The sequence below is a fragment of the Oncorhynchus kisutch genome, unplaced genomic scaffold, assembly GCF_002021735.2.
Source record: "Oncorhynchus kisutch isolate 150728-3 unplaced genomic scaffold, Okis_V2 scaffold1380, whole genome shotgun sequence".
NCBI lineage: Eukaryota > Metazoa > Chordata > Actinopteri > Salmoniformes > Salmonidae > Oncorhynchus > Oncorhynchus kisutch.
In genome coordinates, this window is record NW_022263325.1 from 32538 (window position 1) to 47911 (window position 15374).

Below are 15374 nucleotides of genomic sequence, written 5' to 3' on the forward strand. Positions count from 1 at the left end.
CATAAAATAATGTGCTTTTGGAGAATGCAGGCATCGATCCAACTACCTCAGGGATGCAAAGAATTTGAGCTAATTCCCCAGCCGTTTGGAATTTCCTCAAGAAGCAACCAAGAGGGTCCAGTCTTGTCAGTCTATGCTGTTGGTTGATTTGTTAGTTTAGGCGCTAGCACTTGCAGAGGTTCGGTGCATATCAACAATTGCACCCAATATCTAGTGGAAGGTAAGCTCAGTTGGTTAGAGTGTGGTGCAAATAATGCCAAGGTTATGGGTTCGATCCCCATACTGGCAATTATGTACATTTTGAGTGTCAAAATTATGAGTCACATGCATGTGAATTGTCAAGGGTGCCGCAGAATTAAGTTGAGGGAATTGCCGAAATAGCTCAGTTGGGAGAGCGTTAGACTGAAGATCTAAAGGTCCCTGGTTCGATCCCTGGTTTCGGCATCTGTATGTGTTCTTTCTTTATGCTCTGGCTTCAAGGAAACTATCCACAGCTTTGTTTGTGGGCCTCAATGGTGTGTGCTACGCTGATCTTCTGAAAGAAAGTAATCTCTTGCTTTTATATCTGAAATTTTGACATCAGTGTTACAGGAAAGTTGCTTGTCATTGTTACATGACAGTAGGTTGTCGTAAGACAAGGCTGCATGAAGTGTGAACTGGAGCTTTCTTGGACCCACAAAAAAAATTGTTTTGGGGGAATGCGGGAATCGATCCCACTACCTACAGCATGCTAAGCAAAAACAATACCAATTGATCAAATTTCCCAGCTGTTTGAAATTGCCACAAGGAGCAACCAAGAGTGTCCAGTCTTGTCAGGCTATGCTGTTGGTGGACTTGTTAGTTTGCGCTCCAGCACTTGCAGAGGCTCATCTCAACAATTGTGCTCTGTAGGCAGCGGACGGTTAGCTCAGTTGGTTAGAGTGTGTGATACGCTGCTCTCTGAAAGTAAGTAATGTCTTGCTCTGTCATCTGACATTGTGACATCAGTGTTACATGAGAGTTGCTTGTCATTTTTACATGACAGTTTCATGTCATTGTTTACATGACAGTAGGTTGTCGTAAGACAAGGCTGCATGAAGTGTGAACTGGAGTTTTCTTGGATCCATAAAATAATGTGCTTTTGGAGAATGCAGGCATCGATCCAACTACCTCAGGGATGCAAAGAAATTGAGCTAATTCCCCAGCCGTTTGGAATTTCCTCAAGAAGCAACCAAGAGGGTCCAGTCTTGTCAGTCTATGCTGTTGGTTGATTTGTTAGTTTAGGCGCCAGCACTTGCAGAGGTTCGGTGCATATCAACAATTGCACCCAATATCTAGTGGAAGGTTAGCTCAGTTGGTTAGAGTGTGGTGCAAATAATGCCAAGGTTATGGGTTCGATCCCCATAGTGTCAATTATGTACATTTTGAGTGTCAAAATTATGAGTCACATGCATGTGAATTGTCAAGGGTGCCACAGAATTAAGTTGAGTGAATTGCCGAAATAGCTCAGTTGGGAGAGCGTTAGACTGAAGATCTAAAGGTCCCTGGTTCGATCCCTGGTTTCGGCATCTGTATGTGTTCTTTCTTTATGCTTTGGCTTCAAGGAAACTATCCACAGCTTTGTTTGTGGGCCTCAATGGTGTGTGCTACGCTGCTCCTCTTAAAGTAAGTAATGTCTTGCTTTTTCATCTGACATTTTGACATCAGTGTTACAGGAAAGTTGCTTGTCATTGTTACATGACAGTAGGTTGTCGTAAGACAAGGCTGCATGAAGTGTGAACTGGAGTTTTCTTGGATCCATAAAATAATGTGCTTTTGGAGAATGCAGGCATCGATCCAACTACCTCAGGGATGCAAAGAATTTGAGCTAATTCCCCAGCCGTTTGGAATTTCCTCAAGAAGCAACCAAGAGGGTCCAGTCTTGTCAGTCTATGCTGTTGGTTGATTTGTTAGTTTAGGCGCCAGCACTTGCAGAGGTTCGGTGCATATCAACAATTGCACCCAATATCTAGTGGAAGGTTAGCTCAGTTGGTTAGAGTGTGGTGCAAATAATGCCAAGGTTATGGGTTCGATCCCCATACTGTCAATTATGTACATTTTGAGTGTCAAAATTATGAGTCACATGCATGTGAATTGTCAAGGGTGCCGCAGAATTAAGTTGAGGGAATTGCCGAAATAGCTCAGTTGGGAGAGCGTTAGACTGAAGATCTAAAGGTCCCTGGTTCGATCCCTGGTTTCGGCATCTGTATGTGTTCTTTCTTTATGCTCTGGCTTCAAGGAAACTATCCACAGCTTTGTTTGTGGGCCTCAATGGTGTGTGCTACGCTGATCTTCTGAAAGAAAGTAATCTCTTGCTTTTATATCTGAAATTTTGACATCAGTGTTACAGGAAAGTTGCTTGTCATTGTTACATGACAGTAGGTTGTCGTAAGACAAGGCTGCATGAAGTGTGAACTGGAGCTTTCTTGGACCCACAAAAAAAATTGTTTTGGGGGAATGCGGGAATCGATCCCACTACCTACAGCATGCTAAGCAAAAACAATACCAATTGATCAAATTTCCCAGCTGTTTGAAATTGCCACAAGGAGCAACCAAGAGTGTCCAGTCTTGTCAGGCTATGCTGTTGGTGGACTTGTTAGTTTGCGCTCCAGCACTTGCAGAGGCTCATCTCAACAATTGTGCTCTGTAGCCAGCGGACGGTTAGCTCAGTTGGTTAGAGTGTGTGATACGCTGCTCTCTGAAAGTAAGTAATGTCTTGCTCTGTCATCTGACATTGTGACATCAGTGTTACATGAGAGTTGCTTGTCATTTTTACATGACAGTTTCATGTCATTGTTTACATGACAGTAGGTTGTCGTAAGACAAGGCTGCATGAAGTGTGAACTGGAGTTTTCTTGGATCCATAAAATAATGTGCTTTTGGAGAATGCAGGCATCGATCCAACTACCTCAGGGATGCAAAGAAATTGAGCTAATTCCCCAGCCGTTTGGAATTTCCTCAAGAAGCAACCAAGAGGGTCCAGTCTTGTCAGTCTATGCTGTTGGTTGATTTGTTAGTTTAGGCGCCAGCACTTGCAGAGGTTCGGTGCATATCAACAATTGCACCCAATATCTAGTGGAAGGTTAGCTCAGTTGGTTAGAGTGTGGTGCAAATAATGCCAAGGTTATGGGTTCGATCCCCATAGTGTCAATTATGTACATTTTGAGTGTCAAAATTATGAGTCACATGCATGTGAATTGTCAAGGGTGCCACAGAATTAAGTTGAGTGAATTGCCGAAATAGCTCAGTTGGGAGAGCGTTAGACTGAAGATCTAAAGGTCCCTGGTTCGATCCCTGGTTTCGGCATCTGTATGTGTTCTTTCTTTATGCTTTGGCTTCAAGGAAACTATCCACAGCTTTGTTTGTGGGCCTCAATGGTGTGTGCTACGCTGCTCCTCTTAAAGTAAGTAATGTCTTGCTTTTTCATCTGACATTTTGACATCAGTGTTACAGGAAAGTTGCTTGTCATTGTTACATGACAGTAGGTTGTCGTAAGACAAGGCTGCATGAAGTGTGAACTGGAGTTTTCTTGGATCCATAAAATAATGTGCTTTTGGAGAATGCAGGCATCGATCCAACTACCTCAGGGATGCAAAGAATTTGAGCTAATTCCCCAGCCGTTTGGAATTTCCTCAAGAAGCAACCAAGAGGGTCCAGTCTTGTCAGTCTATGCTGTTGGTTGATTTGTTAGTTTAGGCGCCAGCACTTGCAGAGGTTCGGTGCATATCAACAATTGCACCCAATATCTAGTGGAAGGTTAGCTCAGTTGGTTAGAGTGTGGTGCAAATAATGCCAAGGTTATGGGTTCGATCCCCATACTGTCAATTATGTACATTTTGAGTGTCAAAATTATGAGTCACATGCATGTGAATTGTCAAGGGTGCCACAGAATTAAGTTGAGTGAATTGCCGAAATAGCTCAGTTGGGAGAGCGTTAGACTGAAGATCTAAAGGTCCCTGGTTCAATCCCTGGTTTCGGCATCTGTATGTGTTCTTTCTTTGTGCTTTGGCTTCAAGGAAACTATCCACAGCTTTGTTTGTGGGCCTCAATGGTGTGTGCTACGCTGCTCCTCTTAAAGTAAGTAATGTCTTGCTTTTTCATCTGACATTTTGACATCAGTGTTACAGGAAAGTTGCTTGTCATTGTTACATGACAGTAGGTTGTCGTAAGACAAGGCTGCATGAAGTGTGAACTGGAGTTTTCTTGGATCCATAAAATAATGTGCTTTTGGAGAATGCAGGCATCGATCCAACTACCTCAGGGATGCAAAGAATTTGAGCTAATTCCCCAGCCGTTTGGAGTTTCCTCAAGAAGCAACCAAGAGGGTCCAGTCTTGTCAGTCTATGCTGTTGGTTGATTTGTTAGTTTAGTCGCCAGCACTTGCAGAGGTTCGGTGCATATCAACAATTGCACCCAATATCTAGTGGAAGGTTAGCTCAGTTGGTTAGAGTGTGGTGCAAATAATGCCAATGTTATGGGTTTGATCCCCATACTGGTAATTATGTACATTTTGACTGTCAAAATTATGAGTCACATGCATGTGAATTGTCAAGGGTGCCACAGAATTAAGTTGAGTGAATTGCCGAAATAGCTCAGTTGGGAGAGCGTTAGACTGAAGATCTAAAGGTCCCTGGTTCGATCCCTGGTTTCGGCATCTGTATGTGTTCTTTCTTTATGCTTTGGCTTCAAGGAAACTATCCACAGCTTTGTTTGTGGGCCTCAATGGTGTGTGCTACGCTGCTCCTCTTAAAGTAAGTAATGTCTTGCTTTTTCATCTGACATTTTGACATCAGTGTTACAGGAAAGTTGCTTGTCATTGTTACATGACAGTAGGTTGTCGTAAGACAAGGCTGCATGAAGTGTGAACTGGAGTTTTCTTGGATCCATAAAATAATGTGCTTTTGGAGAATGCAGGCATCGATCCAACTACCTCAGGGATGCAAAGAATTTGAGCTAATTCCCCAGCCGTTTGGAATTTCCTCAAGAAGCAACCAAGAGGGTCCAGTCTTGTCAGTCTATGCTGTTGGTTGATTTGTTAGTTTAGGCACCAGCACTTGCAGAGGTTCGGTGCATATCAACAATTGCACCCAATAACTAGTGGAAGGTTAGCTCAGTTGGTTAGAGTATGGTGCAAATAATGCCAAGGTTATGGGTTCGATCCCCATACTGGCAATTATGTACATTTTGAGTGTCAAAATTATGAGTCACATGCATGTGAATTGTCAAGGGTGCCACAGAATTAAGTTGAGTGAATTGCCGAAATAGCTCAGTTGGGAGAGCGTTAGACTGAAGATCTAAAGGTCCCTGGTTTGATCCCTGGTTTCGGCATCTGTATGTGTTCTTTCTTTATGCTCTGGCTTCAAGGAAACTATCCACAGCTTTGTCTGTGGGCCTCAATGGTGTGTGCTACGCTGCTCTTCTGATAGAAAGTAATGTCTTGCTTTTATATCTGACATTTTGACATCGGTGTTACAGGAAAGTTGCTTGTCATTGTTACATGACAGTAGGTTGTCGTAAGACAAGGCTGCATGAAGTGTGAACTGGAGCTTTCTTGGACCCACAAAAAAAATTGTTTTGGGGGAATGCGGGAATCGATCCCACTACCTATAGCATGCTAAGCAAAAACAATACCAATTGATCAAATTTCCCAGCTGTTTGAAATTGCCACAAGGAGCAACCAAGAGTGTCCAGTCTTGTCAGGCTATGCTGTTGGTGGACTTGTTAGTTTGCGCTCCAGCACTTGCAGAGGCTCATCTCAACAATTGTGCTCTGTAGCCAGCGGACGGTTAGTTCAGTTGGTTAGAGTGTGTGATACGCTGCTCTCTGAAAGTAAGTAATGTCTTGCTCTGTCATGTGACATCAGTGTTACATGAGAGTTGCTTGTCATTTTTACATGACAGTTTCATGTCATTGTTTACGTGACAGTAGGTTGTCGTAAGACAAGGCTGCATGAAGTGTCAACTGGAGTTTTCTTGGATCCATAAAATAATGTGCTTTTGGAGAATGCAGGCATCGATCCAACTACCTCAGGGATGCAAAGAATTTGAGCTAATTCCCCAGCCGTTTGGAATTTCCTCAAGAAGCAACCAAGAGGGTCCAGTCTTGTCAGTCTATGCTGTTGGTTGATTTGTTAGTTTAGGCGCCAGCACTTGCAGAGGTTCGGTGCATATCAACAATTGCACCCAATATCTAGTGGAAGGTTAGCTCAGTTGGTTAGAGTGTGGTGCAAATAATGCCAAGGTTATGGGTTCGATCCCCATACTGGCAATTATGTACATTTTGAGTGTCAAAATTATGAGTCACATGCATGTGAATTGTCAAGGGTGCCACAGAATTAAGTTGAGTGAATTGCCAAAATAGCTCAGTTGGGAGAGCGTTAGACTGAAGATCTAAAGGTCCCTGGTTTGATCCCTGGTTTCGGCATCTGTATGTGTTCTTTCTTTATGCTCTGGCTTCAAGGAAACTATCCACAGCTTTGTCTGTGGGCCTCAATGGTGTGTGCTACGCTGCTCTTCTGATAGAAAGTAATGTCTTGCTTTTATATCTGACATTTTGACATCGGTGTTACAGGAAAGTTGCTTGTCATTGTTACATGACAGTAGGTTGTCGTAAGACAAGGCTGCATGAAGTGTGAACTGGAGCTTTCTTGGACCCACAAAAAAAATTGTTTTGGGGGAATGCGGGAATCGATCCCACTACCTATAGCATGCTAAGCAAAAACAATACCAATTGATCAAATTTCCCAGCTGTTTGAAATTGCCACACGGAGCAACCAAGAGTGTCCAGTCTTGTCAGGCTATGCTGTTGGTGGACTTGTTAGTTTGCGCTCCAGCACTTGCAGAGGCTCATCTCAACAATTGTGCTCTGTAGCCAGCGGACGGTTAGTTCAGTTGGTTAGAGTGTGTGATACGCTGCTCTCTGAAAGTAAGTAATGTCTTGCTCTGTCATGTGACATCAGTGTTACATGAGAGTTGCTTGTCATTTTTACATGACAGTTTCATGTCATTGTTTACGTGACAGTAGGTTGTCGTAAGACAAGGCTGCATGAAGTGTCAACTGGAGTTTTCTTGGATCCATAAAATAATGTGCTTTTGGAGAATGCAGGCATCGATCCAACTACCTCAGGGATGCAAAGAATTTGAGCTAATTCCCCAGCCGTTTGGAATTTCCTCAAGAAGCAACCAAGAGGGTCCAGTCTTGTCAGTCTATGCTGTTGGTTGATTTGTTAGTTTAGGCGCCAGCACTTGCAGAGGTTCGGTGCATATCAACAATTGCACCCAATATCTAGTGGAAGGTTAGCTCAGTTGGTTAGAGTGTGGTGCAAATAATGCCAAGGTTATGGGTTCGATCCCCATACTGGCAATTATGTACATTTTGAGTGTCAAAATTATGAGTCACATGCATGTGAATTGTCAAGGGTGCCACAGAATTAAGTTGAGTGAATTGCCGAAATAGCTCAGTTGGGAGAGCGTTAGACTGAAGATCTAAAGGTCCCTGGTTTGTTCCCTGGTTTCGGCATCTGTATGTGTTCTTTCTTTATGCTCTGGCTTCAAGGAAACTATCCACAGCTTTGTCTGTGGGCCTCAATGGTGTGTGCTACGCTGCTCTTCTGATAGAAAGTAATGTCTTGCTTTTATATCTGACATTTTGACATCGGTGTTACAGGAAAGTTGCTTGTCATTGTTACATGACAGTAGGTTGTCGTAAGACAAGGCTGCATGAAGTGTGAACTGGAGCTTTCTTGGACCCACAAAAAAAATTGTTTTGGGGGAATGCGGGAATCGATCCCACTACCTATAGCATGCTAAGCAAAAACAATACCTATTGATCAAATTTCCCAGCTGTTTGAAATTGCCACAAGGAGCAACCAAGAGTGTCCAGTCTTGTCAGGCTATGCTGTTGGTGGACTTGTTAGTTTGCGCTCCAGCACTTGCAGAGGCTCATCTCAACAATTGTGCTCTGTAGCCAGCGGACGGTTAGCTCAGTTGGTTAGAGTGTGTGATACGCTGCTCTCTGAAAGTAAGTAATGTCTTGCTCTGTCATCTGACATTGTGACATCAGTGTTACATGAGAGTTGCTTGTCATTTTTACATGACAGTTTCATGTCATTGTTTACATGACAGTAGGTTGTCGTAAGACAAGGCTGCATGAAGTGTGAACTGGAGTTTTCTTGGATCCATAAAATAATGTGCTTTTGGAGAATGCGGGCATCGATCCAACTACCTCAGGGATGCAAAGAATTTGAGCTAATTCCCCAGCCGTTTGGAATTTCCTCAAGAAGCAACCAAGAGGGTCCAGTCTTGTCAATCTATGCTGTTGGTTGATTTGTTAGTTTAGGCGCCAGCACTTGCAGAGGTTCGGTGCATATCAACAATTGCACCCAATATCTAGTGGAAGGTTAGCTCAGTTGGTTAGAGTGTGGTGCAAATAATGCCAAGGTTATGGGTTCGATCCCCATACTGGCAATTATGTACATTTTGAGTGTCAAAATTATGAGTCACATGCATGTGAATTGTCAAGGGTGCCACAGAATTAAGTTGAGTGAATTGCTGAAATAGCTCAGTTGGGAGAGCGTTAGACTGAAGATCTAAAGGTCCCTGGTTCGATCTCTGGTTTCGGCATCTGTATGTGTTCTTTCTTTATGCTTTGGCTTCAAGGAAACTATCCACAGCTTTGTTTGTCGGCCTCAATGGTGTGTGCTACACTGCTCCTCTTAAAGTAAGTAATGTCTTGCTTTTTCATCTGACATTTTGACATCAGTGTTACAGGAAAGTTGCTTGTCATTGTTACATGACAGTAGGTTGTCGTAAGACAAGGCTGCATGAAGTGTGAACTGGAGTTTTCTTGGATCCATAAAATAATGTGCTTTTGGAGAATGCAGGCATCGATCCAACTACCTCAGGGATGCAAAGAATTTGAGCTAATTCCCCAGCCGTTTGGAATTTCCTCAAGAAGCAACCAAGAGGGTCCAGTCTTGTCAGTCTATGCTGTTGGTTGATTTGTTAGTTTAGGTGCCAGCACTTGCAGAGGTTCGGTGCATATCAACAATTGCACCCAATAACTAGTGGAAGGTTAGCTCAGTTGGTTAGAGTGTGGTGCAAATAATGCCAAGGTTATGGGTTCGATCCCCATACTGGCAATTATGTACATTTTGAGTGTCAAAATTATGAGTCACATGCATGTGAATTGTCAAGGGTGCCACAGAATTAAGTTGAGTGAATTGCCGAAATAGCTCAGTTGGGAGAGCGTTAGACTGAAGATCTAAAGGTCCCTGGTTTGATCCCTGGTTTCGGCATCTGTATGTGTTCTTTCTTTATGCTCTGGCTTCAAGGAAACTATCCACAGCTTTGTCTGTGGGCCTCAATGGTGTGTGCTACGCTGCTCTTCTGATAGAAAGTAATGTCTTGCTTTTATATCTGACATTTTGACATCGGTGTTACAGGAAAGTTGCTTGTCATTGTTACATGACAGTAGGTTGTCGTAAGACAAGGCTGCATGAAGTGTGAACTGGAGCTTTCTTGGACCCACAAAAAAAATTGTTTTGGGGGAATGCGGGAATCGATCCCACTACCTATAGCATGCTAAGCAAAAACAATACCAATTGATCAAATTTCCCAGCTGTTTGAAATTGCCACAAGGAGCAACCAAGAGTGTCCAGTCTTGTCAGGCTATGCTGTTGGTGGACTTGTTAGTTTGCGCTCCAGCACTTGCAGAGGCTCATCTCAACAATTGTGCTCTGTAGCCAGCGGACGGTTAGCTCAGTTGGTTAGAGTGTGTGATACGCTGCTCTCTGAAAGTAAGTAATGTCTTGCTCTGTCATGTGACATCAGTGTTACGTGAGAGTTGCTTGTCATTTTTACATGACAGTTTCATGTCATTGTTTACATGACAGTAGGTTGTCGTAAGACAAGGCTGCATGAAGTGTGAACTGGAGTTTTCTTGGATCCATAAAATAATGTGCTTTTGGAGAATGCAGGCATCGATCCAACTACCTCAGGGATGCAAAGAATTTGAGCTAATTCCCCAGCCCTTTGGAATTTCCTCAAGAAGCAACCAAGAGGGTCCAGTCTTGTCAGTCTATGCTGTTGGTTGATTTGTTAGTTTAGGCGCCAGCACTTGCAGAGGTTCGGTGCAAATCAACAATTGCACCCAATATCTACTGGAAGGTTAGCTCAGTTGGTTAGAGTGTGGTGCAAATAATGCCAAGGTTATGGGTTCGATCCCCATACTGGCAATTATGTACATTTTGAGTGTCAAAATTATGAGTCACATGCATGTGAATTGTCAAGGGTGCCACAGAATTAAGTTGAGTGAATTGCTGAAATAGCTCAGTTGGGAGAGCGTTAGACTGAAGATCTAAAGGTCCCTGTTTCGGCATCTGTATGTGTTCTTTCTTTATGCTTTGGCTTCAAGGAAACTATCCACAGCTTTGTTTGTGGGCCTCAATGGTGTGTGCTACGCTGCTCCTCTTAAAGTAAGTAATGTCTTGCTTTTTCATCTGACATTTTGACATCAGTGTTACAGGAAAGTTGCTTGTCATTGTTACATGACAGTAGGTTGTCGTAAGACAAGGCTGCATGAAGTGTGAACTGGAGTTTTCTTGGATCCATAAAATAATGTGCTTTTGGAGAATGCAGGCATCGATCCAACTACCTCAGGGATGGAAAGAATTTGAGCTAATTCCCCAGCCGTTTGGAATTTCCTCAAGAAGCAACCAAGAGGGTCCAGTCTTGTCAGTCTATGCTGTTTGTTGATTTGTTAGTTTAGGCGCCAGCACTTGCAGAGGTTCGGTGCATATCAACAATTGCACCCAATAACTAGTGGAAGGTTAGCTCAGTTGGTTAGAGTGTGGTGCAAATAATGCCAAGGTTATGGGTTCGATCCCCATACTGGCAATTATGTACATTTTGAGTGTCAAAATTATCAATCACATGCATGTGAATTGTCAAGGGTGCTACAGAATCAAGTTGAGTGAATTGCCGAAATAGCTCAGTTGGGAGAGCGTTAGACTGAAGATCTAAAGGTCCCTGATTCGATCCCTGATTTTGGCATCTGTATGTGTTCTTTCTTTATGCTCTGGCTTCAAGGAAACTATCAACAGCTTTGTCTGTGGGCCTCAATGGTGTGTGCTACGCTGCTCTTCTGAAAGAAAGTAATGTCTTGCTTTTATATCTGACATTTTGACATCGGTGTTACAGGAAAGTTGCTTGTCATTGTTACATGACAGTAGGTTGTCGTAAGACAAGGCTGCATGAAGTGTGAACTGGAGCTTTCTTGGACCCACAAAAAAAATTGTTTTGGGGGAATGCGGGAATCGATCCCACTACCTATAGCATGCTAAGCAAAAACAATACCAATTGATCAAATTTCCCAGCTGTTTGAAATTGCCACAAGGAGCAACCAAGAGTGTCCAGTCTTGTCAGGCTATGCTGTTGGTGGACTTGTTAGTTTGCGCTCCAGCACTTGCAGAGGCTCATCTCAACAATTGTGCTCTGTAGCCAGCGGACGGTTAGCTCAGTTGGTTAGAGTGTGTGATACGCTGCTCTCTGAAAGTAAGTAATGTCTTGCTCTGTCATGTGACATCAGTGTTACATGAGAGTTGCTTGTCATTTTTACATGACAGTTTCATGTCATTGTTTACATGACAGTAGGTTGTCGTAAGACAAGGCTGCATGAAGTGTGAACTGGAGTTTTCTTGGATCCATAAAATAATGTGCTTTTGGAGAATGCAGGCATCGATCCAACTACCTCAGGGATGCAAAGAATTTGAGCTAATTCCCCAGCCCTTTGGAATTTCCTCAAGAAGCAACCAAGAGGGTCCAGTCTTGTCAGTCTATGCTGTTGGTTGATTTGTTAGTTTAGGCGCCAGCACTTGCAGAGGTTCGGTGCATATCAACAATTGCACCCAATAACTAGTGGAAGGTTAGCTCAGTTGGTTAGAGTGTGGTGCAAATAATGCCAAGGTTATGGGTTCGATCCCCATACTGGCAATTATGTACATTTTGAGTGTCAAAATTATGAATCACATGCATGTGAATTGTCAAGGGTGCTACAGAATCAAGTTGAATGAATTGCCGAAATAGCTCAGTTGGGAGAGCGTTAGACTGAAGATCTAAAGGTCCCTGATTTGATCCCTGGTTTTGGCATCTGTATGTGTTCTTTCTTTATGCTCTGGCTTCAAGGAAACTATCCACAGCTTTGTCTGTGGGCCTCAATGGTGTGTGCTACGCTGCTCTTCTGATAGAAAGTAATGTCTTGCTTTTATATCTGACATTTTGACATCGGTGTTACAGGAAAGTTGCTTGTCATTGTTACATGACAGTAGGTTGTCGTAAGACAAGGCTGCATGAAGTGTGAACTGGAGCTTTCTTGGACCCACAAAAGAAAATGTTTTGGGGGAATGCGGGAATCGATCCCACTACCTATAGCATGCTAAGCAAAAACAATACCAATTGATCAAATTTCCCAGCTGTTTGAAATTGCCACAAGGAGCAACCAAGAGTGTCCAGTCTTGTCAGGCTATGCTGTTGGTGGACTTGTTAGTTTGCGCTCCAGCACTTGCAGAGGCTCATCTCAACAATTGTGCTCTGTAGCCAGCAGACGGTTAGCTCAGTTGGTTAGAGTGTGTGATACGCTGCTCTCTGAAAGTAAGTAATGTCTTGCTCTGTCATCTGACATTGTGACATCAGTGTTACATGAGAGTTGCTTGTCATTTTTACATGACAGTTTCATGTCATTGTTTACATGACAGTAGGTTGTCGTAAGACAAGGCTGCATGAAGTGTGAACTGGAGTTTTCTTGGATCCATAAAATAATGTGCTTTTGGAGAATGCGGGCATCGATCCAACTACCTCAGGGATGCAAAGAATTTGAGCTAATTCCCCAGCCGTTTGGAATTTCCTCAAGAAGCAACCAAGAGGGTCCAGTCTTGTCAATCTATGCTGTTGGTTGATTTGTTAGTTTAGGCGCCAGCACTTGCAGAGGTTCGGTGCATATCAACAATTGCACCCAATATCTAGTGGAAGGTTAGCTCAGTTGGTTAGAGTGTGGTGCAAATAATGCCAAGGTTATGGGTTCGATCCCCATACTGGCAATTATGTACATTTTGAGTGTCAAAATTATGAGTCACATGCATGTGAATTGTCAAGGGTGCCACAGAATTAAGTTGAGTGAATTGCCGAAATAGCTCAGTTGGGAGAGCGTTAGACGGAAGATCTAAAGGTTCCTGGTTCGATCCCTGGTTTCGGCATCTGTATGTGTTCTTTCTTTATGCTTTGGCTTCAAGGAAACTATCCACAGCTTTGTTTGTGGGCCTCAATGGTGTGTGCTACGCTGCTCCTCTTAAAGTAAGTAATGTCTTGCTTTTTCATCTGACATTTTGACATCAGTGTTACAGGAAAGTTGCTTGTCATTGTTACATGACAGTAGGTTGTCGTAAGACAAGGCTGCATGAAGTGTGAACTGGAGTTTTCTTGGATCCATAAAATAATGTGCTTTTGGAGAATGCAGGCATCGATCCAACTACCTCAGGGATGCAAAGAATTTGAGCTAATTCCCCAGCCGTTTGGAATTTCCTCAAGAAGCAACCAAGAGGGTCCAGTCTTGTCAGTCTATGCTGTTGGTTGATTTGTTAGTTTAGGCGCCAGCACTTGCAGAGGTTCGGTGCATATCAACAATTGCACCCAATAACTAGTGGAAGGTTAGCTCAGTTGGTTAGAGTGTGGTGCAAATAATGCCAAGGTTATGGGTTCGATCCCCATACTGGCAATTATGTACATTTTGAGTGTCAAAATTATCAATCACATGCATGTGAATTGTCAAGGGTGCTACAGAATCAAGTTGAGTGAATTGCCGAAATAGCTCAGTTGGGAGAGCGTTAGACTGAAGATCTAAAGGTCCCTGATTCGATCCCTGGTTTCGGCATCTGTATGTGTTCTTTCTTTATGCTCTGGCTTCAAGGAAACTATCCACAGCTTTGTCTGTGGGCCTCAATGGTGTGTGCTACGCTGCTCTTCTGAAAGAAAGTAATGTCTTGCTTTTATATCTGACATTTTGACATCGGTGTTACAGGAAAGTTGCTTGTCATTGTTACATGACAGTAGGTTGTCGTAAGACAAGGCTGCATGAAGTGTGAACTGGAGCTTTCTTGGACCCACAAAAAAAATTGTTTTGGGGGAATGCGGGAATCGATCCCACTACCTATAGCATGCTAAGCAAAAACAATACCAATTGATCAAATTTCCCAGCTGTTTGAAATTGCCACAAGGAGCAACCAAGAGTGTCCAGTCTTGTCAGGCTATGCTGTTGGTGGACTTGTTAGTTTGCGCTCCAGCACTTGCAGAGGCTCATCTCAACAATTGTGCTCTGTAGCCAGCGGACGGTTAGCTCAGTTGGTTAGAGTGTGTGATACGCTGCTCTCTGAAAGTAAGTCATGTCTTGCTCTGTCATGTGACATCAGTGTTACATGAGAGTTGCTTGTCATTTTTACATGACAGTTTCATGTCATTGTTTACATGACAGTAGGTTGTCGTAAGACAAGGCTGCATGAAGTGTGAACTGGAGTTTTCTTGGATCCATAAAATAATGTGCTTTTGGAGAATGCAGGCATTGATCCAACTACCTCAGGGATGCAAAGAATTTGAGCTAATTCCCCAGCCGTTTGGAATTTCCTCAAGAAGCAACCAAGAGGGTCCAGTCTTGTCAGTCTATGCTGTTGGTTGATTTGTTAGTTTAGGCGCCAGCACTTGCAGAGGTTCGGTGCAAATCAACAATTGCACCCAATATCTAGTGGAAGGTTAGCTCAGTTGGTTAGAGTGTGGTGAAAATAATGCCAAGGTTATGGGTTCGATCCCCATACTGGCAATTATGTACATTTTGAGTGTCAAAATTATGAGTCACATGCATGTGAATTGTCAAGGGTGCCACAGAATTAAGTTGAGTGAATTGCCGAAATACCTCAGTTGGGAGAGCGTTAGACTGAAGATCTAAAGGTCCCTGGTTTGATCCCTGGTTTCGGCATCTGTATGTGTTCTTTCTTTATGCTTTGGCTTCAAGGAAACTATCCACAGCTTTGTTTGTGAGCCTCAATGGTGTGTGCTACGCTGCTCCTCTTAAAGTAAGTAATGTCTTGCTTTTTCATCTGACATTTTGACATCAGTGTTACAGGAAAGTTGCTTGTCATTGTTACATGACAGTAGATTGTCGTAAGACAAGGCTGCATGAAGTGTGAACTGGAGTTTTCTTGGATCCATAAAATAATGTGCTTTTGGAGAATGCAGGCATCGATCCAACTACCTCAGGGATGCAAAGAATTTGAGCTAATTCCCCAGCCGTTTGGAATTTCCTCAAGAAGCAAC

At 43.1% G+C, this 15374-nt stretch overlaps 6 non-coding genes across 6 annotated transcripts; all 6 read left to right on the top strand.

Moving 5' to 3' along the window:
• The first annotated feature begins 371 nt into the window (after nt 1-371).
• On the top strand, nt 372-444 carry trnaf-gaa (transfer RNA phenylalanine (anticodon GAA)). The gene has a single exon. It is a non-coding gene; the product is annotated as a tRNA-Phe (tRNA).
• Nucleotides 445-1474: 1030 nt separating this feature from the next.
• On the top strand, nt 1475-1547 carry trnaf-gaa (transfer RNA phenylalanine (anticodon GAA)). Its single transcript has one exon. It is a non-coding gene; the product is annotated as a tRNA-Phe (tRNA).
• Nucleotides 1548-2148: 601 nt separating this feature from the next.
• trnaf-gaa (transfer RNA phenylalanine (anticodon GAA)) lies at nt 2149-2221 on the top strand. Its single transcript has one exon. It is a non-coding gene; the product is annotated as a tRNA-Phe (tRNA).
• A 1030-nt stretch (nt 2222-3251) lies between these two features.
• Nucleotides 3252-3324, top strand: trnaf-gaa (transfer RNA phenylalanine (anticodon GAA)). The gene has a single exon. It is a non-coding gene; the product is annotated as a tRNA-Phe (tRNA).
• A 601-nt stretch (nt 3325-3925) lies between these two features.
• trnaf-gaa (transfer RNA phenylalanine (anticodon GAA)) lies at nt 3926-3998 on the top strand. The gene has a single exon. It is a non-coding gene; the product is annotated as a tRNA-Phe (tRNA).
• Nucleotides 3999-4599: 601 nt separating this feature from the next.
• On the top strand, nt 4600-4672 carry trnaf-gaa (transfer RNA phenylalanine (anticodon GAA)). Its single transcript has one exon. It is a non-coding gene; the product is annotated as a tRNA-Phe (tRNA).
• The last annotated feature ends 10702 nt before the right edge of the window (nt 4673-15374 follow it).